Here is a 24130-nt window from a genome sequence, read left to right as displayed (position 1 = left end):
TTCCATTCCACTCTTGCCTCAAAAGCATTGAAGATCTAGGTTTATTTATTTATTTAAGATTGTATTTATTTGACAGAGAGAATGTGTGAAAGAGCACAGTTAGAGGGAGCAGGAGAGGGAGAGGGAGAAGCAGACTCCCCACTCAGCAGGGAGCCTGACTTGGGGCTCGATCCTAGGACCCTAAGATCCTAACCTGAGACAAAGGTTGACTCTTAACCCACTGAGCCACCCAGGTGCCCCAAAGACCCAGCTTTTAACTTGGCCTTCCTGGCTTGCATGATCTGTCCTTGCTTGCCTGCCCACACTCCCCTCCCACCATTCTCTTCCATCTTTACTGTACTCCATGTAAACTGCTTGCTTTAGTTTCTTCACGTGAGTCACTTTTCTTTCAGCTTCTAAGGCCTTTCTTCTTGGCATTGTTTCCCATCTTCCTGGAACATTGCTGCCTCCTCTCTTTGCCTCATAAACTTCTACTAATCTTTTAGTCACCTCCTTAGGAAATCTTCCTTGACCACATTCTGCTTCCTGTCCCTGCCTACTGAGTCAAATTTCCCTTTATGAGACTTTATATATGTATAATTTTTTTGTGACTATTTGTGTAATGTTTATTAACTGTCTTAATGGATCGTAAATACAGCAAGAGCAAGGGCTGGGTCTCTTTGGCTTATTCTTGTATTCCCCTCATATAGCACATTGGCACGTAGATTCTCAGTATAATATTGTCTTGAGAAAAATGAATAAGTAAGTGAATGAATCTGTTGTCCTTGACTGCTTGTATTCTGAGTTCTGTGTTCTTTCTTATTCTCTCTTGACTGGATGCTTTTCTTCCACTGAGCTGATGTTTTGACAGCATAGAGTTGTCACCTTTGTCTGCAGTTGTTGGAAGTTCAGACTTGAAGGACAGAGTATATTCATTGGCTACGTATCTATACTTGACGTTAATATTGATTCTAATTTACCACTACCCAGAACTAGGCAGTTACAATATTGAAGAAACTCCATTTTCCTATAAGGTATAGATTCCCCAATTTGCGGATTTTCAAAACCATCTGGAGACCTTTTCAAAATGTAAATTCCTTTTAATGGAAGATTTGTGGGGCTTTGAACCCTAGCTGCTCCTCGCTACGTATATATTTCTTCTAATTCTGCCCAGCCTAAAGGATCAAGAGTAATTTTTCCCTCTGTATGAAGTAATGCTTGCTTTATATGTAGCTAGGGCTACAGGAAGAAATCTACCTAGGGATCCTCACCTGCAGGGGTTCTTTTCACCATGTTAGGATGGGTATAGAGGGTATAAAATCAGGAAGAGAAAGAGAGATGTGGACCAAGGAGGTGGGGATATACCTAAAGGTTAACTGTGGTTATCTCAGTTTTAAAATATGGGGTGATTTTCATTTTTTCTTTTGCTTCTCAGTGTTTTCTAAACATCTCTACAATTTATCAATATTTTTCATAAGAAAACAGTGTTTTTATAAAGGGCCTCAGCTATAATTTGCATCTGTGCAAAAATGTGAAACCAACTTGCTTTAAACCAACAAATAACAAGCTCAGTTTTAATTTATCAAGCATCTGTCTTGTGTTAAAGACTTCGTCTTAAGTAACTCTGAATAACATTGTGCAATATATATCATTACTATTGTTTTACAGATGGATAAACTGATGCTCAGAGAAGTGACATGACTTGCCCAGAGACTTTTGTAACAAATGGCACAGAGCTAGATAGTCCCAACTCAAAAGACCATAAATGTTTCTTCTGTGCTAATTGTTTTATTATTATGAACATTCATAATGAATGCCAGAAAAGAAGAACCCATTTTGACCAAGTTCTCAGCGTGACTTATTCAATTTGCATTCTCTTTCTCTCTCTCTCTCTCTCTCTCTCATTGCATTTACTGCTTTGTTTTATTTGTTATTTTGATTTCTCCTACAGCTTGTGAGCGCATAGGCAATAAGCAGTGATGCCAGTGAGGAAAGAGTAGGAAAGGTTACTGTGCAAAAAAGGTCAGTTATTAAGCTTCAGGAATGCAGGTGTGGGGTCAGATGAAGGCAAAGCATGATTTCCTAGGCACTTCAAGTTTCTAAAATAGTTTTTAAAATGTAGATAATGAATTCATTATATTTTTTTTCTCCTACTAACTGAGTATGTTTGGGAACTTGGCAAAATATTACACGTTGTTTAAAAACATTACCAAGAAGTCTCAACTATGCACCAGAAATACATTAAATTTAATATTTTTAGAAGATATTTTCTTATTAGACTTTTGGTATTGTTTCTTAGTACCTTAATCATCACTGCTCAGCGATAACTTTCAGCATTGTACTTATATTCAAAAAGATTATTAACAAAACTTCCATTTTATTTCCTGAGGTATGGGAAGAAAAGAATCTTTTTTGATTTTCTCCTCCCTAATTTAAAAATCATGTTCACAGGAAATTCTTTTTAATTCTTGTAAATAAACAGGAAACATAATTATTTGCTTGGGGGTGTATATATATATATATATGTGTGTGTGTTAAAAATAGTATAGGTTGAAGGGTACAGTGTGTTTTTTTAAAAAAATCAGGATTATGTAACATGCTTCAAATGAGATCCAGGGTTGTGTGTGTGTTTTTGACATGGTCTTACTGGCTTGAGGGTTTTTTATAAGTTTTGTTTTTGAATTTTATTTTTCTGAGTATCTTCCTGTTTTCTTATAAGTCCCGCAGTGGAATAAGAGTTGAAAAGTTGGCAGATTCACATGGAGACAGTTTTTGCTAACATCATCTGTCAGGTGTCTATTTCTTTCTTATTAGTCATCTGGAATTTTGAAGACAATTGAGGCCATTGCAAAATGTACTGCAGATCATAGACCTTACATCTTTAATTAATTAGTGTTCCAAAGCACTGTGCAATTGATTAATAAAATTGGCTCTTGAAATATACTGAATGGTTAATTCCTTTTATATTTTTGTCTTATTTCCACATCAAATGCATTAATCTGATTTTAAGAGCTTTTTCTAGATTATTTACCATTTGTATGGGATATCTTTCATAGTTTTTCTGATTTTTCTGGTACATATATGTTTGATGGATATAGATTTTTCTCAACTGAAAAACACCATTCAAATGTTATTTTCATTTTTAACAAAATTAATTTTTGATGTCAGTGGAAAAAATCTGTAAAATTATTCAGGCAACTAAACCAACATCTATATAAATTTTGAAAGAGAAACTTAAAGATTTTAGGGAATGGTTTCTAAGAAAAGAGGATATTCCATGAAGAATGCTTATTTACAAGAAAAGGTACTATTTGTTGTAAAACACAGCAATAAATGTAACTATAAGGAGCAGATACATCATTATTCAAATAAGTGTGAAAGATTCAATGCAAGTGACTTAGGTATGCTGTCCTCTAAGAATTTGTAATCTCAAATCCATATTGATTTTTCATAAAAATAAGTTGTAGCACAAATTTATAAAGACAGATAGGATTATTAGTTTGCAAAAACCAACTCTAAAAATAAACATTTATATTATTTATAAAAATCACATCATGTGGTGTAATTGTATGTATGTCATAGCAGTAATTATTACTAAACAATTTCAGAGAATTCATAGTTGAAAATACTATAAGTGAAACCCAAAGGAGTAAAACTGTGATATTGTGAATTCCTAGATGATGTGATTTGAAGTTAGAAAGTCACATTTTTGTCTCTTTTTACTTTGTATGGAGAAGTTAAGTGATTCTAGAAATAACAGGTATTTAGAATTGTTAAGAATTCACTAGATCAGTGAAAGATAATCCTAAAGTTTTATAGATTTTAACCCTGAAGAGCATTATGAGATTTTAAAATGACTTTTAAGTTTATAATACCCTCAAAATCTGAGGATATTAATTTTGGATGTGAGAATTGCTCATTGGGAGAGCATGTATTAATACAAGGAAGTCCTCATATTTAAATTAGGAAGATACTGAGTGTCTGTGGATGTCTGTCTATATGTGTGTATTACTGATTGTCCTTGATATTAGAAGTCGAATGCAAATTTATTTTTGTAAATAACAGCAGAGACAGACAAGTGAGTTATCTATGATTGATTCATTCTGTTTGTGACAAATCACTTTTGAAAAGTATTTTCAGGGGTTTTGGCAAGATAGCTGAGTTTTAATAGGAATGAGTCAATGACAGAAGTAATAGAAATCTGTGAGGATGTTTCAAATATTCTGTAGATAAAAAGTATGTGGAAGTTGAATTCATTACCAAGGAGTTCACATAGGTAGGTACAAAATAGTTATATTAATTTTCCTTTTCTGGTCTGCAGTTTATTGGTATATATACCCAGGTTTCCTTTTGTATCTGGTCAAATACAAAAATGTTCTGGTACATTTAAAAAAAATATTTTTTTGTGTGAAGTAGGACTTGAAGTTCTTAGTAAAGCATCTGAGTTACATTAGAGATGAACGGAGCTACTGTATAAACCATAAGACAAAGCATTAATAAAATGTGTCGAGTACTTTGTAGGGCAAGTATTTATACAGGGAAAGATTCAGGAAAGAGGGATAAAGAAGGATATTAATCTAGCCCTGAACAAAAGCTATTTCTGGCCTGAGAATGAAGAAAGTCAGGAATGACAGTTTGAATTAATGTTTATATGGTGATTTTTGGATGTATTTTCTTTTCTTTTCTTTTCTTTCCTTTTTTTTTTTTTTGGATGTATTTTCTGATTCAACCTTCAAAGTGATCATCTGAGGTGGGGGTTGTTACCTTATTTTGCACATGAGGAAATTGAGGGTCAGAGATAATTGCCTTAAATTATAGGTGAGCAAGTGAGTTTGTTTTTTTTTAAAGATTTATTTACTTATTCCTGAGAGAGGCGGAGACATAGGCAGAGGATGAAGCAGGCTCCATACAGGGAGCCTGATGTGGGACTTGAACCTGGGACTCCAGGATCACTCCCTGGGCTGAAGGCAGACGCTTAACCGCTGAGCCACTCAGGCATCCCGAGCAAGTGAGTTTATTAATTCAAGTCTTCTGGCTTCATATTCTTTACTTTTTCTTTCTATCAAGTGGAGAGAGAGGCAAAGTATTAGTCCATATTAAGGGAATCAGCACACATTTTATGGGAGAGGCTATGCCTGACAGCCTTATAGGAAGGGCAAAATCTAGACATGTGGAACTAAGGAATGTCACAAACTGCATGAGTGGTCCTTTAACTGGATTCTTTGAATACACAGTCCTGAGTTGAATGAATCCATGAACAAGAACATGGAGGAAAATGTGAGGGGGATCATAGAGACCGATTTCATTTGGCCTCGAGCTTGGGTTTTTATCCAGGGGACTTTGGTAGAAAGTTGTTAAGGACCAGATTATAGATACTATTTGTTCCTCTACATCCCCCAACTGCCCCACTTCTTCCATGAAATCTAGGTTGGATAAGTTGGCCGCAGCCTTTAGTGAGTAGGAATTATATTGTAATCTATGAGGCTGAGTTTTTGGAAGGGAGGTCCTGAAATTTCAAGCTTAATTGAGATAGGTCCAATTTCTTGGGACAGCACTAATGGAGACAGGGTCACAAAGCTGTCTTCTGAGCTTGGAAAAGGAAAGATGATAAAGTGAGGTAAGGTCCTGAGGATTGCTCTGAACATTGGCTGATGTTACTAGTACACTTTAATGGGACGCTGGAAGCATGTTGTTTTATTGATAAATTTTTCAAGGGTCAGGAGAAGATACAATCAGGGTTTTTTTTGTTTGTTTGGTTTGGCTTTTTTTGCATATGTCTAAGATTGTTTCCTGGAATACCTAATTAAGACAAGTCCTTTTGTTTGGATACTTTGTGGGAGCTTGTTGCTTCTTTTCTTCTGAAGAACTTTTGAGTCTTTAGAGGAGAAATAAGGTTATGAGAAATTACCTATGTATATCTGTATTTATATCTATATTTGGATTTTGAAATCATGAGCTTCTTTTCCACCTCAGGGCCTTTGCATGTGCTTTATTTCCTGCATGTAATATTCTTCTTCAGTGGAGCAGATGGAGCTGATTTGTTTTTATCCTTTAAGTTCTTTACCTATTAGCACAACTATCCCTTCTTTGAGAGATTATCTCTGACCTATCTAAAAATTAAGTTCCTATCTTCCAATCTAAGCCCTATCTAAAAACTGAGTTCCTTCCACCTTTGTTCCTGTCTTTATGTTTTGTTAATTTTCACCACAGCATTAATTAATTTATAATTATTTTATCTACTTACATATTTGTAGTACCATACTCTCAGAGTAATGTACTCCACGGTATCCTCAGAGAATGTAAATTTTGTAAGGACGGGGGTTATGATCCAGAATCTAGTTCCAGAACAGAATGGATCCTCACATAAGTATTTGCAAATGAATAAACAGTTGGAATATAATTGGAAAAAATACATGGTTATTGATAAGAGAATGTACCAGATTCCCATGTCAGATGGAGGATGTGTAAGATGTTTCTCCAGTGTGTATTGTAACAGGAATTTAATGTATAATAGCAACAGGGGATCTATATATGCATGATATATATGATGAAATATATATATATATGATGAAAGATTCATACTGCTATAGTAGAATGTTGACTAATTCTTTAAAAAATTATATAATAAATTTTGTGGGTAGAAAGTTTAAATGATAGAAAAGGGTGTAAAGCGTAAGTAAAACTTTTCCTTCCCCCAATTTCATTTTCAGTTGATCACTATTAATACATTCTTACATGTATTTCTAGAAATGTTATATGGTATTTGTCATTGGTTTTATTTATTTTTCTAGATAGTTAACTAGCTAAGTGTTATCTAAACCATTTTGATTATAATAGAAATAGCGTTCTGCTATTTGCAATTTTCATTTAATATACCTTGGATATTTTTTAATGTGAACCAGTAAAATCTTGCTTAGGGGGTCCGTGGTGGCTCAGCCAGTTAGGCAATTGACTCTTGGTTTTGTCTTGAGTTATGATCTCAGGGTCGTGGGATCAAGCCCCCTGTAGGGTTCTATGTTTAGTGCAGAGTCTGCTTGTCCCTCTCTCTCTGCCCCTCCCCCAGCTTGCACATGCATTCTCTCTCTGTCTCAAATAAATATTTAAAATCTTTAAAAAATCTGGTTCATATATTTATAGTCACTTCATTTTAATATTATATAAAACTTTGTTTCTACAGCTCCATTTTCTCTTCATTTTGCTGTGTTTTTCATACAAATTTTATGCATATAATTATATATCCATTAACATGGGCTTATGATTATCGCTTTATGTATCCAGATGCCTTTTACACCAGGAGGAGAAAAAACGAGTTACAAATGAAGATACATTTATACCGCCTTTTATATTTGCTTATGTAGTTGACTTACTGGTATTCCTTGTTAATTTTTTTTATTTTGTTTATTTTTTTAAAAATTTTGTTTATCATGAGACACACACACAGAAAGAGAGAGAGAGAAAGAGAGAGAGAGAGAGAGAGAGAGAGAGAGAGAGAGGCAGAGACACAAGCAGAGGGAGAAGTAGGTTCCATACAAGGAGCCTGATGTGGGACTCGATCCTGGGACTCCAGGATCATGCCCTAGGCCAAAGGCAGGAGCTCAACTGCTAAGCCACCCAGGTGTCCCAGTATTCCTTGTTTCTTTATATGATTTTGAATTACTGCCTAATGTTCTGTCATTTCAGTTTGGAGAACTCTTTAGGCTTTTCGGTGGGCAAGTTTGCTTCCAATGAATTTTCTCATTTTTTATCTTAAGTTGTCTTTAATATTTGAAGGATAGTTTTGCCCAATGTAAGATTCTTGGGGTTGACATTTTACTTTCTTTTGGCACTTCACACAGGTCATCCCACTAACTTCTGGCCCCCATGGTTTCTTAGGAGAAACCAGCTGTTAATCTTACTTAGGATCTCTTCATGTGATCAGTCTTGTCTCTCTTACTACATTCAAGATTCTCTGTCTTTATCTTTTGATTGTTTCATCATGATGTGTCTAGGTGTGGAACGCTTGATTTATCCAACTTGTAGTTCACAGCTCTTCTTGGCTGTGTAGGTGGGTTTTTAAAAACATTTTCATCAAATATAGGATATTTTTGGCTATTAATTCTTTAAATCTGTCTTGTTTTCATCATCTCTTTTTATCTCTTCTTCATCTCCTTTTCTTTCTCTCTTCTCTCTCTCTTCCCCTTCCTTTTCCTTTTTGATTCCTATTATGCCTGTATTGGTACACTTGATTGTGTTCCACAGGCCTCTGAGGGTTTTTAAAATTTTTTTTTCATTCTTTTCTTTTTCTGTTACTCAGATTGGGTAATCTGAATTGACCTATCTTCAACTCCACTTTCTTCTATCAGCTCAAATCTGCTAGTGAGCTCCTCTAAGTGCATTTTTAATTTATATTATTGTACTTTTCAACTCCAGAATTTCTGCTTGGTTCTTTTTATAATTTCACCTTATTTATTGATATTCTTTATTTGGTGAGACATTGCCCATATGTTTTAGTTCACAACACATGGTTTCATTTCATTCCTTGAAGATATTTTATGTAGCTGATTTAAAATTTTTGTAGTGGGCTGAGTGGTGGCTTCCATGATGTATTTCATGTCCTAATCCTCGTAGTCTGCCTTACATGGTAGAGGAGTAATTTATGGCAAAATATGTGATTAACTTAAGGATCTTGGAAAGTGGAGATTATCATGGGTTATCTGGGTTGGCTCTAAATGTAATCACAGGCATCTTTCTAAGAGATAGGGAGGGAAAGTTTTGAGATACACAAAATAGGAGAAAGCAATGTGAAGATGGAGGGATTAGAGTGAGATAGCCTCAAGCCAAGGAATGCTGGCAATCATCAGAAGGTGGAAGAGACCAGGAAAGGAATCTTCCCTAGAGATTCTAGAGAGAATGCCAGCACCTCAGATTTCCAGCTTCTGAGCTCCAGAACTATATGAGAATAAATTTACATTGTTTAAACCCACCAGGTTCATGATAATGTGTTATGGCAGCCTTGGGAAACTAATAAAGTCTGTCAGGTAAGTCCAATGTCTGGTTGTCCTCAGGAACAGTTTCTGTAGACTGCTCTTTTCCCTGTTAATGGCCATAAATTTTGTTTCTTTGCATATTTTGTACCTTTTTGTTTTTGTTGAAAATTGCACATTTAATATAATATTATGTCATGGGTTTGACTTTTGCTGAGTCCTGGAGATGACTCATGTCAGGCCCAGAGTGCTGATGTCGGCATGGCTTCCTGCTGGGTGACTAGGTACTTGCTTTTAGCCTTCAGTCTGCTTGCATATCTAATAATGCAACCAGGACTCTATCTAAGGCATTAGTGGGTCTCCATCCTTCCCATCTGGATCTCAGCCTGGACACCATGCAGAAGGGATGAGGTTTATCCTTGCTCCATCAGCCAGTCTGGTGATTTTACAGTAAGATGCTGCTCTTCGTAGTGATGCTCATGCTCATGCTGTCGGCCACACAAATATACATCTTGACTGTCCAGCTCTTTGTATTCTTAAACCTACTACCTGTAGAATCAGGCATTTTAGCATGTAATTTTGAAAGTGCATCTCAGACATTTGATGACCTTCCAGCAAGATTTGGTTATAGACTTCCAGCTGAAAGTTTAAGGGGTTTTTTGATTAACTCAAAACGAGAGAATGCCTATGAACCCATAGGACCTCCACCACTGAAAGACGATTCATCTGGCACTTTCATCGTGTTAATTAGAAGACTTTTGTGTAATTTTGATGTAGAGGTTTTAAAAGCACCAAGAGCAGGATACAAAGCCGCCATAGTTCACAATTCTGATGACCTCAATAGCATGGCACCCGGCAACTTTAATGTGCTAAATAAAGTGGACATTCTATGTGTTTTATGGGGGAGTTCTCAGCTAATGCCCTGAAAGATGAATTCACATTGAAAAAACGGGCCACATCATCTTAGTTCTAGAATTCAGTGTGTCTCCGGACATTTACTACCTAAATCCCCTTTTAATCGCAGTGTGTATCTGCCTTGTCTTGATTGTCCTTTTCATGAAGTAGGTAATTAATGTTAAATATATTTTAGAAAATAGTATGGATGGTTCTAAAAATCATTGTATTGAATGAGAGGAGCCTTACATAAAGAAGTATATATGAATCTATTTATTGGATTTATTTGTTGTGTCTGGAAAAGGTGAAGATGATCTAGGTAGGAAAATCAGAACAGTGATTGCTTCTGCGGGGGCTGGGATAGGACAGGGTGAGGGATTTACTGAGAAGAGTATGAGGGAGCTTTTTTGGGGTAAGTCATATTATGTATCTTGAGAGAAGTTGCACAAATTTCTGTGTAAAATTTTGTGCATTTTATTGTATAGAAATTTTACCTAAGGGGAAAAAACTGTAAAAAATATTAAATTCTAAGCAATGATACATATGCTAGAGTATTTGAGGGGGCCATATACTGACTATCTGCAACTTACTTTGAGATGCACTGTAAAAAATGAAGGGAAAAAGAGGTGTTCTGATGGGTAGATAGAGGGATGGATAGGTAGGTGATAAAAATGCAGTATAATGTTAATTGTAGATCTAGGTATGGATATATGGGTATTATAAAATTTCTTCAGCTCTTTTCTGTATTTGAAATTTTTCATGTTAAAATGTAAATTAGGGGGATCCCTGGGTGGCTCAGTGGTTTAGCACCTGCCTTTGGTCAAGGGTGCGATCCTGGAGTCTCGGGATCGAGTCTCACATCAGGCTCCCGGCATGGAGCCTGCTTCTCCCTCCTCCTGTGTCTCTGCCTCTCTCTCTCTCTCTCTCTCTCTCTCTCATAAATAAATAAATAAATCTTTAAAAAATGTAAATTAGGACTCCTGGGTGGCTCAGCGGTTGAGCGTCTGCTTCTGGCTCAGGGCTTGATCCCAGAGTCCCGGGATTGAGTCCTACATTGGGCTCCCTGCATGGAGCCTGCTTCTCCCTCTGCCTGTGTCTCCGCCTGTCTGTGTGTGTCTGTCATGAATAACTAAATAAAATCTTAAAAAGCATCTAAATAAAGAATAGTATGAGGACTTGAAAAAAATTATGTGGCAACTCTGGCAATCAGCTCCTTCTCCTTCCTCGGGATTTGTTGTTGCTATTTGCCTAATGATTTTTCTGAACTAAATCTGTAAAGTCTGTATTCTTTGTTGTGTGTGACCATTGAAGTCTGCTCTGTTGAGAAGAGACTGGTGATCAATTAATGGTTGGACAGAGATCTGCATAAATGCCCGGAAGCAGTAAGTCTTCCAAGTTTCTGTTGAGGGTGTATGTGTGTGCTGGGACCTGTGTCTTTTACACTCAGCCAGGCAGTTGACAACTCTGCCTTCCTCTCCACTTCCTACTTGCACAGAGCTTCAAGGTCAGTCACAGCTGCTGAGAACGAGGGTCTTCTCAGCTATTTCTGAGCACGTGCACAGCCCTGAACAAGCAAACAGCCCCATACATGTGCATGGGCCTTTTAGATTTCCAGGAATATTTTGGCACCTTTTCAAAGCTCCTTATGGGCATTTCATTCCCCAGATTTCCCTTGATAAGTAAGCTTTTTGCTTAGTCTTCTGTTTACCCCAAGTGTTACCCATTGCCTCCATCAGCAGTGATGTTGACAATTAACAAATGCCCCCAGAGACAAGGCTGTTCACACTGAGAGAACTCTGAGCCAGGTCAGGTAAAAAGAAGCCTTTCAGGAAGGGTACACTTGTCGTGAGGAGCACCGAGCAATGTATACAGTTGTTGAATCACTATCTTGTACACCTGAAACCAATATAACACTGTATATTAACTATCCTGGAATAAAAAAAAAAGCCTTAGTAAAAAAAGAACCCTTCCAAATGGGGTCTTGCAGATAGGTCAAACACTGATCATTTTGTGTTAATGAGGCTTTGAAAGTTCCAACCCCATTCTGTATCCTCTAGTGGCTGCCAGCCTGCTGCTTTTCACTGAGATTGCAGACTACTGATTTTCAAGGCTGCTGTGTAGCTGGAAACCCAGGGATGAGAACAGGTCGAGTTAAAATGCCATTAAGCTCATTGTTCTTACTATGATTCAGCTGTTTTTCTGAAATAAATGCTCTCTGGATTACTGCAAGCCTTCAGTCAATTTTCAGAGTTCTGCAAAAGTTGTTATTGACTATTTTTGCCAATGATTTTATTGTTATGTGCTGGAGAGGATTTTGAGGGTCTTTTTTTTTTTTTTGATGTCACTTCAACATGTGGCTTTTGGGTAAAGTGTTTTTATTTATTTATTTATTTTAAATATTTTATTTATCTATTCATGAGAGACACAGAGGCACAAAGGCAGAGGCAGAGGGAGAAGCAGGCTCCATTCCATCCAGGGAGCCTGACGTGGGACTTGATCCCAGGTCTCCAACATCACACCCTGGGCTGAAGGCGCTGCTAAACCGCTGAGCCCCCCAGGCTGCCCTGGTAAAGTGTTTTGAAGGATGGAGGGGAGGGAACTTCACAATAGTTTTGCCTCATGACTTCACTATATAGTTTTAGCATGATTTCTTTTTAAATAAACCCCTATTTCTTCTTTGAGGTGATGGAGAGTATGCAGCTTGCCACCTAAATAGTGACCAGCAAAATGGCAGATCCTTTGAGTCACAGCTTGTTGTATCTGTTTTTTTTTTCCCTCCTCCTATTCCTACTGGCTTTTGCTTTGGGTTGCATCTCAACCCCTAGATTCTACTTCATTCCTAATTGGGGGATATCAGTAAGAATTTTCAGAACTTTCTTGATTCAGTTTCTCGTCTCCACAATGCTTCTTGACAATAATGAAGGGAGCTGAAGGTTGATATCATAAATCTTCAGACTGTTGTCTCTGATGGCACTTATCAAAATTTGTAGTGTGGTTGCTGTCATCCTCCATTTGACTGACTCACATTCTTTTTCCTTTTTGTATTTATTGTTAGGTTTTGGGGGTAGAGGTTCAGTGATTCAGTTTCTTCTTTGTACTTATTTTCTGAAAGGATGCAGAATTATTTACTTTGAAGTTAATAGTAGGGGCATCTGAGTGGCTCAGTGGTTCAGTGACTACCTTTGGCTCAGGTCATGATCCTGTGGTCCTGAGATCGAGTTCTGCATCAAGCTCTCCTCAGGGAGCCTGCTTCTCCCTCTGCCTGTGTCTCTGCCTCTCTGTGTCTCATGAAAAATAAATAAAATCTTAAAAAATTTTTAAACCAAATAGTAAATGTCAAGTGGAAATTTTGGTTTTAAAAAGTAAGTGTGTGGTCCTTTCTGGTTGTAGTTTACAAGGCCAGTTGCTTACTGCCAGTCACATCTAGTTTGTGCTAATGAGGCAATGCCATGTCCGTGTAGGATGTCTTAATATTTCTTCTCAATAGGAGGACAATAGTGGAACATGTTGAAAAAAATGAGAGACAGAATCCATTTTGTTTTATCTCTTTAAATTCAAGTCATTTGATTCTTTAAGAGTCAACTTCATTCTTAAAATTAATAGTATTATGCTGCATGTCTGTATGACCCTGAATGTGGCTGGATATAATACAGAAATAATAGAAATAATAATAGTAGTAGTAATAGTAGTAATGGGAAACTTTTGATAATGTATACATTGTATTTTTAGTTCACTTCTGCAGGAATGTTATAAGGCAGTTGTATTACTTTTGTTTGTTTGCCCAAGTCTTACAGTATGTTTTCTTTTGTTTACATGGCTAAAGTATCAAAATGTGAATGTCATCTTAACAAAGTTCATGTTCTTTTAAACTCCAATTCCTTAAGAAAACATCTACAAAGCATTAACAGTTTTGCTTTTGTAAAAAACAAAACAAACAACCCCTTCCCCACAAGAAACCCCCAAGTTTGTTCAGAAAAAATTATGAAATTCAGTAATTTCTAAATCAGTGTGATGACGTTATTCCCATATCTCAGGAGATACCCTAGACCCAATGGTGTTGTGCTAGTGTGGATGTAATGAAACTCAATACATTAAGGATTATATTGGCAAGTCCATAATATGTCATTCCCCTGTCTCTCTCACTGTACCAGATATCCTAATTATTAAAAAATCACAGACATACAAAAATTCCATCAAGCCAGATAACTACATAACATCTGGAAGAATGGTTTTGGTTAAGGAACAAGATAATGAGTGGTCTTTTTTTTATGTCAATCATTTGTGCTTATATTTATTTTATACTTTTTTCTTTGGACAGTTATTTATTTTTTAAAGATTTACTCATTCATTTTAGAAAGAGAGAATGAGCATGCATATGAGTGGGGCAGAGCAGAGGCAGAGGCAGTGTGAGAAGGAGAGAAGTAGACTCTCCGCTGAGCAAGGAGCCTGTGGACAGGGCTCCACATCTCAGGATCCTGAGATCCTAACTTGGGCTGAAACCAAGAGTTGGTCACTTAACTGACTGAGGCAGCCAGGTGCCCCTGGACAGTTATTTTAGTTGATGAACTTATTCATGCAACATATCATGCAAGTGCTGCTGATTTATACAGACCTGGAGTAAATATAGTTCATGCCATCAAGGGCGAAATGCTGGTCTGTATAACCCTAGACGTTTCTTGAGTCTGGTAATTAAGACAGGGATTCTTATTTAATAGTGGTGTGATTATTTTTCAGAAAACATCTAAGATGTTTGAAAATATAAGCCCTGCTCTCTTATGTATTTATTTTCGTATGTCCCTGGGTAGCCTGTTTCAAGAGTTTTAATGGGAATATGACTTTATCTGATAGACTGAATATGTTTTTCAGGACTTTGCATAATCTAGCGACTCTCAGAATTATGTTGTCACAAATAGAATTTTATTTCTTGTAGGCTTACTCTTCACATGTTTATACTCTTCATATATTTATGATTTAAAAAGTGAAGAGCTATTTTAAGGTGGAAGGAAGTGAGCTTAGCTCATCTTATATTGTCCCTTGAGAGAACATCACTCTCAAGGATTTGGCACTTCCACTTCCACTTTATTGGATAGGAAGAGGTCATGGGTTACTAGTTTCAGTCAATTTCTCCTTTTTATGGAAAAGAATACTCCCCAAGTGTGTAGAAAGGAGCACGTGAAAAAAAGATACAAAGCTTTGGCTTTATGTCTAAAGATCATACCTTTAACTCATAATTATAATGCTAACGATAATGGCTTACATGGGCCTGGTGAGGAATAAAGTGTTACAACTTATTAAATCTACTATGTTTGTGTTAATTCAAATATATCCATGAGATAAAGAAACCATTAAGTTTCAAATGTTTATATCAAGTTAAGCATATCAAAGTTTATTTCCTACTGCTTTGATTAGCTGTATCCTTATGACAAGTTGTACTCTTTCCTTATTATTCACATAAAAGATTTGCATTTATAAAAGATGATTTCACTGATATTTCATTTACTAATTAAATATGTTTAATTTTTATATTTTGATTTGAAAATCAAATATTAAATTGTGGCTATTTACAAAGAAACATTTTTGTTTTTTTCTCTGTTCATAAGAGGGGGTTCAGGTTTACTTTCTGTATCACATATAGAATCTCTAAATTGATTTTATTTAACTAATGATCTGAGAAAACACATGTAATGAGTTGTTTATAGATATATTTTAAATAGAGAAAAATACAGAGAAAAATAGCAAAAAGCTGAAGTAAAACAAAAGAGAATTTAATTTAGATCTCATGCTTAGAAATGTCTAAGACCACATTCTTTGAATATATAATCTTTAATGAAATGTCAAATTAGATGCTTTGAAAACTACATTAACTCTTTGAAGTTGTGTCAGCTTGCTTTTGTCCATTATCTTTGGAGAGCATTTAAGTGCTGAAATATACATGGTTATATAAGTTACAAAGAAAACTACTGAAAATAATACTTCTGCTTTGTAAGATGTCATATTCTAAGACAGATTACACTCATTTATTCATTTTAATGAGTATAGAGGGGATAAATGGGGATAGACTTTAATTAAATAATACAGAAATGAATAAAAATCATCAGTATCTTAAGTCCTGCAAAGTGGAGATTTATAATGCTGTGAGAACATTATGTAGAGAGATTTGATGTAGTCATGGTCATCAGGGAAATTTCTCTGTGAAAGTGATGATGAGTTGAGCTCTGAAAAAACACTGAGAGTTACTAGGCCAAGGGTAAGGAGAATCGTATTTCCTCTGCTTGGAATTTTTTACATATTTTGTACTATATAATATATTGACACGTTAGGATTGGCCTGAGAGAGCAGCCCTAGTTCATGTCCTTTTTCAGACAAGGAAACTAGAACCCATGGAGGTTAGGCAAGATTCATGGCTACTTCAGAGAAAAATTGAACTAGGATTTATGATTTATGATTAATGCCCTTTCTATTAAGCCAGGTTCAAGACATAAGACTAACAGAACAAAGATGCACTTAACTTCTTGTTCATTCATTTATTTACTCAACTTATAAAGCACCACTGTGTGGAAGACTCTGTGCTGCTTGCTGTGAAAGATACAGAAGTGAATAATATGTGGCATTTGCCTTGAGGGAACTTCTCATCTAGTAGGGAATATAAAACAATATCTGAATTTATGGAGTAAAGTGATATATGTCAACAGAAAATATATATATAAAATATGGGAATTGAGATGAGGAAAGAATTACGTCCATTTGGAATGTGTTTGTGAAGGCTTCCTGGAGGGAATGATAATTGAGCTGGGCTCAAGCATGAAAATAAAGGGCATTTGATGCAAAATGAACTGCATGAGCAAAGAAGATTGTCAGGACATCAGCAGGTAGTTCTCTTTAGATGATGCTAAAATGGGTCAAGGGAGAGATAGTGGAAAATAAATTTAGAACATGAGTTGAGGCTTGATTGTGGATAAACACTAAATTAAGGAGGGCCATTATTAAAAAGGGTTCTAAACTAATCATAACTGTAGTCAATGCTAAGGGCACTGGTAGAAGAAAAAGAAAGATTGAAGGTGCATTAAGGGGTGCTGGGGATACAAAGATGAATACATGCAATTTAAGAATGGAAGTAAGTATGATGTGGGAAACATGGAGAAAACCAGGTATGGGAGCGTCATGCCTAGGTTCGGGAGATAGCCATTAGTTCTCCTGTGAAGAGTTTTCAAAGGCTTTGACAGTTAAGTGGAGTTTCAGTTGTTCATCTCTGCTCTCATTTTGTCTCTTTGGACCACTGGTTCTCTATAAGTCAATCTCGATCCAGCAGTTGTCAATGGAGCCCTATTAAACAGGTGTTACCACTATGCCATGCTTCCTTTAGCTCACAAGGCTGCCCTGGATCCTTCAATTATTCATCCACCAAAGGTGGATTGAGAGCCTACTATGTGCCAGACACTGTGATTAGGTGTTGAGAGTAGCGGTAGACAATGATGGATACTTTTCCTGTCCTCAAGGGTCTTGTGTCTGGAAGTTTAAATGGTGTTATTAGAGTTAATGATTGGGGAAGGGTACTGGAAAGTATAGGAGATAAAGCCAGGGCTCTTTTCAATGATCAGTAACATTTTAGGGAAATTGAAAATAGACCTCTTAGGTCATATTTTAGTTGTCAGTGCTAGAGTCTTTGATGGCCACTAGGGAAAAAAATCCATATTAATTCTGAGATGCATGAACTCTCTTCACTCTGTGAGGGGTAAAGAAAGAAGGAGGACTCTTAGGTGGGAGCATGGCCTTGGAGTCCAACTGCCCTGGCTGGATCTCAGTCAGTACTTAGTTGCTGGGTGACCTGGTATAAGCAACTTAATGTCACTGCCCTCAGTTTCTTCAGCTGTAAAATGGGGAAAATTATATATACCTCTTAGTCAGACTTCAGATGAGTCTTTGATGAGTATTTGAAGCATACTGCCTTGTATATATGAAATGTTCATGAGCGACATCTTTTTAAAAAGATGCAGTGCTTGTAAGCGATTGGTATCTAACTAGTGCCTTCACCTGCATGTAGTATTTGGATGCCATCTCCACTGATGACTGCTCTTGGGCATTCTGAATTTTTGCTGCTTCTCCCAGATGCCAAAGGGATTGTGTTGCCCCCTCCTTCTTTTTGTAGTGAAGGTATGAAAATTAATTATACCATATAGTATTTTTTTTCACTTTTAGAGAAGATGCTACATCAATAGTGTTTTATTCCTTTCCTCAAATTTAGTTTTCTACGGAAGTTGAAAATGCTTCTTGTCTTTTTCTAATCCTATTTTTTAAAAAAAATGCATGTGGCTATTTACAGCTTTTAAGGTGATGGGTGGACATTTCTTATGAAACTAATAATTTGTGTCACTTTATAAAGCATTGCCCAAGTCCTTTCTTGCCAATCTTCTTGTGACATGTAACAATTGTTAGGTGGGATGGATGCGTATACAGATGCTTAACCAGATTTTATTGATTATAAATAAAATAGCTTAAAAATAAAACTTTAAAAATATAGTCACTGCTGCCATTTTCATAAGAAATTCAGAATAAAGAAATATGGGGTGTTCTCTTAGGGACAGGAATATGGCTTGGTTCCCTCTTCATTGTGTTTGGACATAGATGCAATCTGGAAAGCCATTTTCAGAACTGTTACAGTACCAAATATAGCACAAAAGAAATGTTCAGAAGATAGGACGAAAGCTGACCATGCTTCCAGAAAGGCCTTGACATTTATACTCTTAAAAATGAAGTAGCTATAGGACATATCAATTCTCTCAGTAAGCTCCAGTGTGTAAGAAATGCTATGTTACTTATTTCTTTTAAGTAAACCTGAATCCAACTCTGAACTCCCATCCCACTAGCTTGGAGGGAATTCAGTTTAAGTCAAAGAGCTAAAGAGTCCCTCCCTCACAGAGTTATGGGGTCTCGATCCTGAGGGTGTTGCACAGAACAGTGTTCAAGGGTGATCCTTGGCCTTTTAGTCCAAATTAGTTTCCACTTTGATACCCATTGTCCACCAGTTTCTCTCAACAGGGTGCACTGGCATTTTGTCCTGTGCACACTGTAGGATATTTTTGGCATCCACGACTCTCACTCATTTTGACAACAGAAGTTGTCCTCCCCTTTCCAGATCCCCTGATGTACCTCCCTAGCCAATCCCTTGGGATTTGATGGTGTTGTGGCTACTATGTCACCCAGCACGTGGGGACCTAGTGGGTTCTGGTGCTCTGAATGGAATCTTGTGTGGCCACTTTGGTGTCATTTCCTATGGAGGCCCAACCTCTTTCCTAGAAGCCTGAATGGGGGAAGCTGTAGACTCCTTTACTAAAGATCCGAGACTTCCAACTCTTCATTAAGCTTGGGACAATATTTTTATCCCTCTTGCTCTTGTGCCACACCTGTTCCCACCTTTATCTGTCACTCTCACACAGAGTGTATTAGCTTTGTTGTTGTTGTTGTTTCCATAGCACAAGACTTTTGGAAAACTCTGGCAAGGGAAGGAGGTTCTCTTCGGGCTACTCCTGCCCTGCAGCTCACACTGTGGCAAGGAGTGCAGAAAGCCTGGCCATCCGTTCTTAGAAGGTAGGAGTATTATCAGAAGGCCAAATAAAAATTGCAAAGTACTAAACGTTGCTTCACTCTTTTGCATCATTCAACAGCAGTAAAACCAAAAAGCTGAATTATCCCACCACATACCCAAGTATAAATTTTTTATATCACATGCCTCCAAAACAGATATCCTGACCTACCTCTCTGGTCTGGTTTCTTTGCCACAGGGAATCAGAGCTCTGTAAATGGTGAGTAGGACCATGGCTATCCGTTGGGCTGAGGCAGAGACAGAGGATAATTGGATAGGGTTGAAGGCGTATGTACTTTTTTCTATTGCAGAGTTTTTCAACTGAACAACAGAAAGCAGAAAACTATTTGAGCTGCTATTAGTCACAAGTCTCCTGTGGATGGTACTTTCTAGTTTGATAGGAGAGAAGTTAATTTGTTCCATGCAATGGATGCCTTAGGGCATTAGGATTTATATTCCTTGCCGAACCCTTTGGAGTATTTAGTGCTAATCCCATTTATCTGGTACTGTTGTCCTGTGAAATAATCAGAACTGTGCTTTATGGATGGCTTGTCATCCATTAAAGGAGGATGATAATAGTACCTACCCCATGGGGCTGCTATAGCTTAAAGGAACTAATGTATGTAAAGTACCCAGAACACTGCCTGGCAGTCACTAAGTGCTGTGTAAGGGGGGGATCACTCTCATGTGTCCTGGCACTGTGCTAAGGACTCTAGATCCTTGTGCGTTCTCATTTATGCTCCCTCAGCCTTCCTGAGATAGATATTATTATTATCCCCATTTCACAGACAAGGGTATGGGACTTCAAGAGTTTTTTTCCTTGCCCAAGGAAACACAGACTTTGCATGAGTTGACACTGGTTACCAGTACAACAGGAAACATCCTCTTCTCATCTGGGAGGTGGAGAGTGGCTTGGGCCCACTGTGTTATAAAAGCCCCCAACAGTTTTCTACATGCCTGCACACACTCTTCAATTGAAAATAGAAAAAAATGAAGTAGAAATTGAATCAGAACTGTCCCAATGTTAAGACCGAAAAAAAAAAATGAATATGGTTCAGTCTGTTGAGTAACTCAGTTTGCACCTGGAATATATTTGTTTTGAGTCCCCTTACACACTACTGAAAAATATGCTGTAATTTTAGGCATTTAATGAAGCAGGCTAGTGGGCACGTTGGTAATAGGTTACATTTTATTTTCCTTAGGGTAATTATAACAGGCTTATAATATAATGAGAGAATTTTGGTTTTGGAATTGAAATTAATTTAAATACAAATCACTGGAAAAACACAAGTCAGAACATTTTAACATTTTAAAAATTAGCAGATGTTCTTGTAGAACTTCACATTTTATATTTTCACATCATGCTCTGAAGTAAAATAAAAGCAGGATCTCCTATTATTTTGGGTGTGGATAATTCATAATGATTTAGTTATAAGGGATCTTTTTTTCTTCTCTATAAAAAGTTCTCCATGGTTCTCAGTGTTCATGTTTTTACCAATTAAGAACCTTAAAAATATGTTTGAGATGTTCATTTATCATGAGAAACACTATAGTTCCCTGTCTTTTCCTTGACAATTCATTGTCAAACTTTCCTTCTTGTTATTGTGTTAACATGTTTCAAGATAATTTCTTTTTGTAAGGAAGAGATATCTGTGACCACTATTAGGACAAACTTGATAAAAGTATTTTGCAGATTCCTTTGCAAAAAGTAAGACTGTTGAATAACTATGGAACACATGCGTCAAGTTTTGTGTTCTGGCTTTAAGATCAACAACAAATGCTGATAATAACTAAAATTCTAATTTGTTGTGTTTATACTTGGGGCCAGGTTATATCCCAAGCATGTTATCTCATTAATTCTTAGTGACAAAGCACTAGTAAGTATTATCCCCATGGTACACAGGAAGGAGCTGAGGAATCAAAGATGTTACGTGATTTTCTAAGGTAAGAATGTTGACAGATGGTGGAGCGGTGGTTTGAATTCAGATCTCTGTCATTAACCAGTTTCTTCAACTACTGCATTACGATATTAGTGATACAGAAAAGCACAGCACAGGCTATTATGGACATACAGCAGTAGACACTTCATCAAACCTGGAAGGCTTGAGTCTTAAAGTATGTGAATGAGTGTAGGGTGTTTTTGGAGGGGACAGGGATAGTATGGGGCAGGGGGAGAAGAAAGGAATCAAGTAGAACATTCTGCAATTAGGAGAAGCTATTTCTGTTACTTGCAGTATACTGAGAATATTATATGAGTCAGGGGATGATGCCAGAGAAGTAAGGCCCACATTGTGGAGAAAGCTGTGTTGAAGAGCGTAGGCATGTTTTTCTATGATAGAAATACACTGATAGGTTTCAGGCATATAACTGGTATGCTATGTTTGTCTTTTAGGTAGATCACTCTTAAATGGGTGAGGAGATAGTTTTTGTGGACAAAACTGGAGGTAGGTAGACCAGTTTCAGTCTTCTATGTAAAGATGATGAAGACTTTGCATTAGGTCAGTGATACTAGGACATCCATTTAGGATGTAACTGAGATACAGATTTATAGTATTTAGTAGTTCTTAGCTCTGGGTGATGAGGGAAATAAGGGGATAAACAGTAAGTGCCAGATTTCCAGCCTATGTAGCTGGCTGGATTGTAGAGTCACCAATTAAGACAGAAAAATATAGGAAGAGGGTCAGGCAGAGGATGGAATGAGTTCAGTTTGGGACATGCTGGGCTTGATATAGTCAACTGGTAACAGTCAACAGAAACTGACTATATGAGGGCTGCCTGGGTGGCTCAGTCAGTTCTGCCTTCAGCTCGGGTCATGGTTCTGGGGCCCTGGGATCGAGCCCTGCATTGGGCTCCCTGCTCAGTGAGGAGTCAGCTTCTTCCTCTGCCCCTCCTCTTTCTCCTGATCTCTCTTTCTCTCTCTCTCAAATAAATACATAAATAAAATCTTTAATAAGAAAAAAATGACTATATGAGTCTGATACTGTGGGCAGGGATTTGAGGTAGAGACAGACTTAGGAATAATAAGCATTTATGGTAGGTGCATCTATTAGAGTGATCAAGATCATGGCACAAGTGAGAATAATGAGCTGTTGATGGGCCACTGAGGTACCGGGTTGGGTGAAGAAAGGGAAGCCAAAACAAGAATAATCAGAGATATGATGAACCAAAAGTATGTGGCATCAGAGAAACAGAGTTTCAGGAAAATGATAAACAGGCGTGCAGTGCTGTATAGCAGTGTTACAAGGGTTCAGAAATGTTCACTGTGAATGCGACATTAGATATAACTGGTGACTTTTGCAAGGACAGAGTACTGTGGTATTGACAGAAATTATGGCACATTGGTTTTAGGCATAAATATTAGGCTGGCAATTGAGATGGCAAGTTAGGAGTTCTCTTTCAAGTATTTTGGTTGATAAAGGGAGAAGACTGTAGTAGGTAAAGGTGAATATTTGTGTGTGTGTGTGTGTGTGTGTGTGTGTATGCATGCATATATGTAATATATGTATACATGTAGCTATTATTATTTTTTTTCCAGAAGGAAGGGAATAGAATTTAGCAGGTTTCTAGGTTGTAGGAAATGAGGTCACTGAGATGGAGAGGTTAAAGATATAGGAGAAGGTATGACCAATGTACACGCCCCAGATGAGGCCCAAGGGCTGTATTAAAGAGATAGGGACCTGGTATGGGATTACAGGGCTGTTCCTTTCCTGAATGAAGGAAGGAGAGGAATGAAGGTGGGTGTACTTGTAGATCACTTATAGGTCATGTGTGTTAGTCCGGTGATAACTCAGCTTGCTGCTTTCAGCCATGTGGAGGGAGGCAAATGAGGATTCCTGAAAATGAATGTGTTGAGAGATATAGAGAGTGGTGAAGCTTTGTTACTAGTCTTGAAGTACTGGAGTAATGAACAGCAGCAACAAACCCAAAGAATCGTGCTAGGAATTGTGTCTTAGTTCCTAGTGACCACATGGCAGATTGTCATGCAGAAAGAAGCAGTGAGTACTTGACCTGGGCTTTGAGCTTTGACTTTGGTGACTTTGTGTATAGATTTTGGGTGGTACACGGTCATCGATATTTTTTAAAACTCTGCAGTTGATATGACAATACGGTCAGGGTTGAGAACCACTGCTTTAGACCAGTGGTCAGCAAATGTTTTCTGGAAAGCGCCGCATAGTAAATAGTTCAGAATTTATGGGTTTATACAGTCCCTGTTGTAACTACTTGCCTCTGTCATAGCTCAAAAGAAGCCAGAGATAATACACAAATAAGTTAGTGTGGCTGTGTTCCAGTAAAACGTTGCTTATGGTCACTGAAATCTGAATTTCATATAATTTTCACATGTTATGAAAAATTCTTTTGATACCCACTTCCCCAACTCCACCAGCCATTTAGAAATGTAAAAATCTCATGGGCTGTATAGTCGTAGGCTGCAGTTTGCTGATTCCTGCCTCATACCCTTTACTGTTCAAAGTGTGGTCCAGAACTAACACTGGCCTCACCTGGATGGTAGTTAGAAATGCAGAATTTGGAGCCTCAACCCAGGTCTCCTGAATCATAATCTGCATTTGAACAAGATCCTCATGTGGGTTATATGCAGATTCAAGTCTGAGAATCATTCATCTGCTCCAAGCCATTCAACTCCCATTCCCACCTAGCTCAGAAAATAGGGGAGCCTCTTCATCCATCCTTTTGTCTCAGAGACCTTTAATAGTAC

The 24130-nt window shown here is 37.3% G+C and overlaps 1 protein-coding gene and 1 pseudogene across 2 annotated transcripts in view; both read left to right on the top strand.

The window, feature by feature from the left end:
- Positions 1-24130, top strand: part of SUGCT (succinyl-CoA:glutarate-CoA transferase) — a 725292-nt gene that overhangs the window by 220227 nt on the left and 480935 nt on the right. The window lies entirely within an intron of this gene.
- LOC121501635 lies at positions 8403-10145 on the top strand (annotated as a pseudogene).

This window comes from Vulpes lagopus, chromosome 11 (assembly GCF_018345385.1).
Source record: "Vulpes lagopus strain Blue_001 chromosome 11, ASM1834538v1, whole genome shotgun sequence".
In the NCBI taxonomy this organism is placed as follows: Eukaryota; Metazoa; Chordata; class Mammalia; order Carnivora; family Canidae; genus Vulpes; species Vulpes lagopus.
The sequence above is the reverse complement of the archived record's forward strand: the minus strand, read 5'-3'. Positions and strand labels throughout refer to the sequence as shown.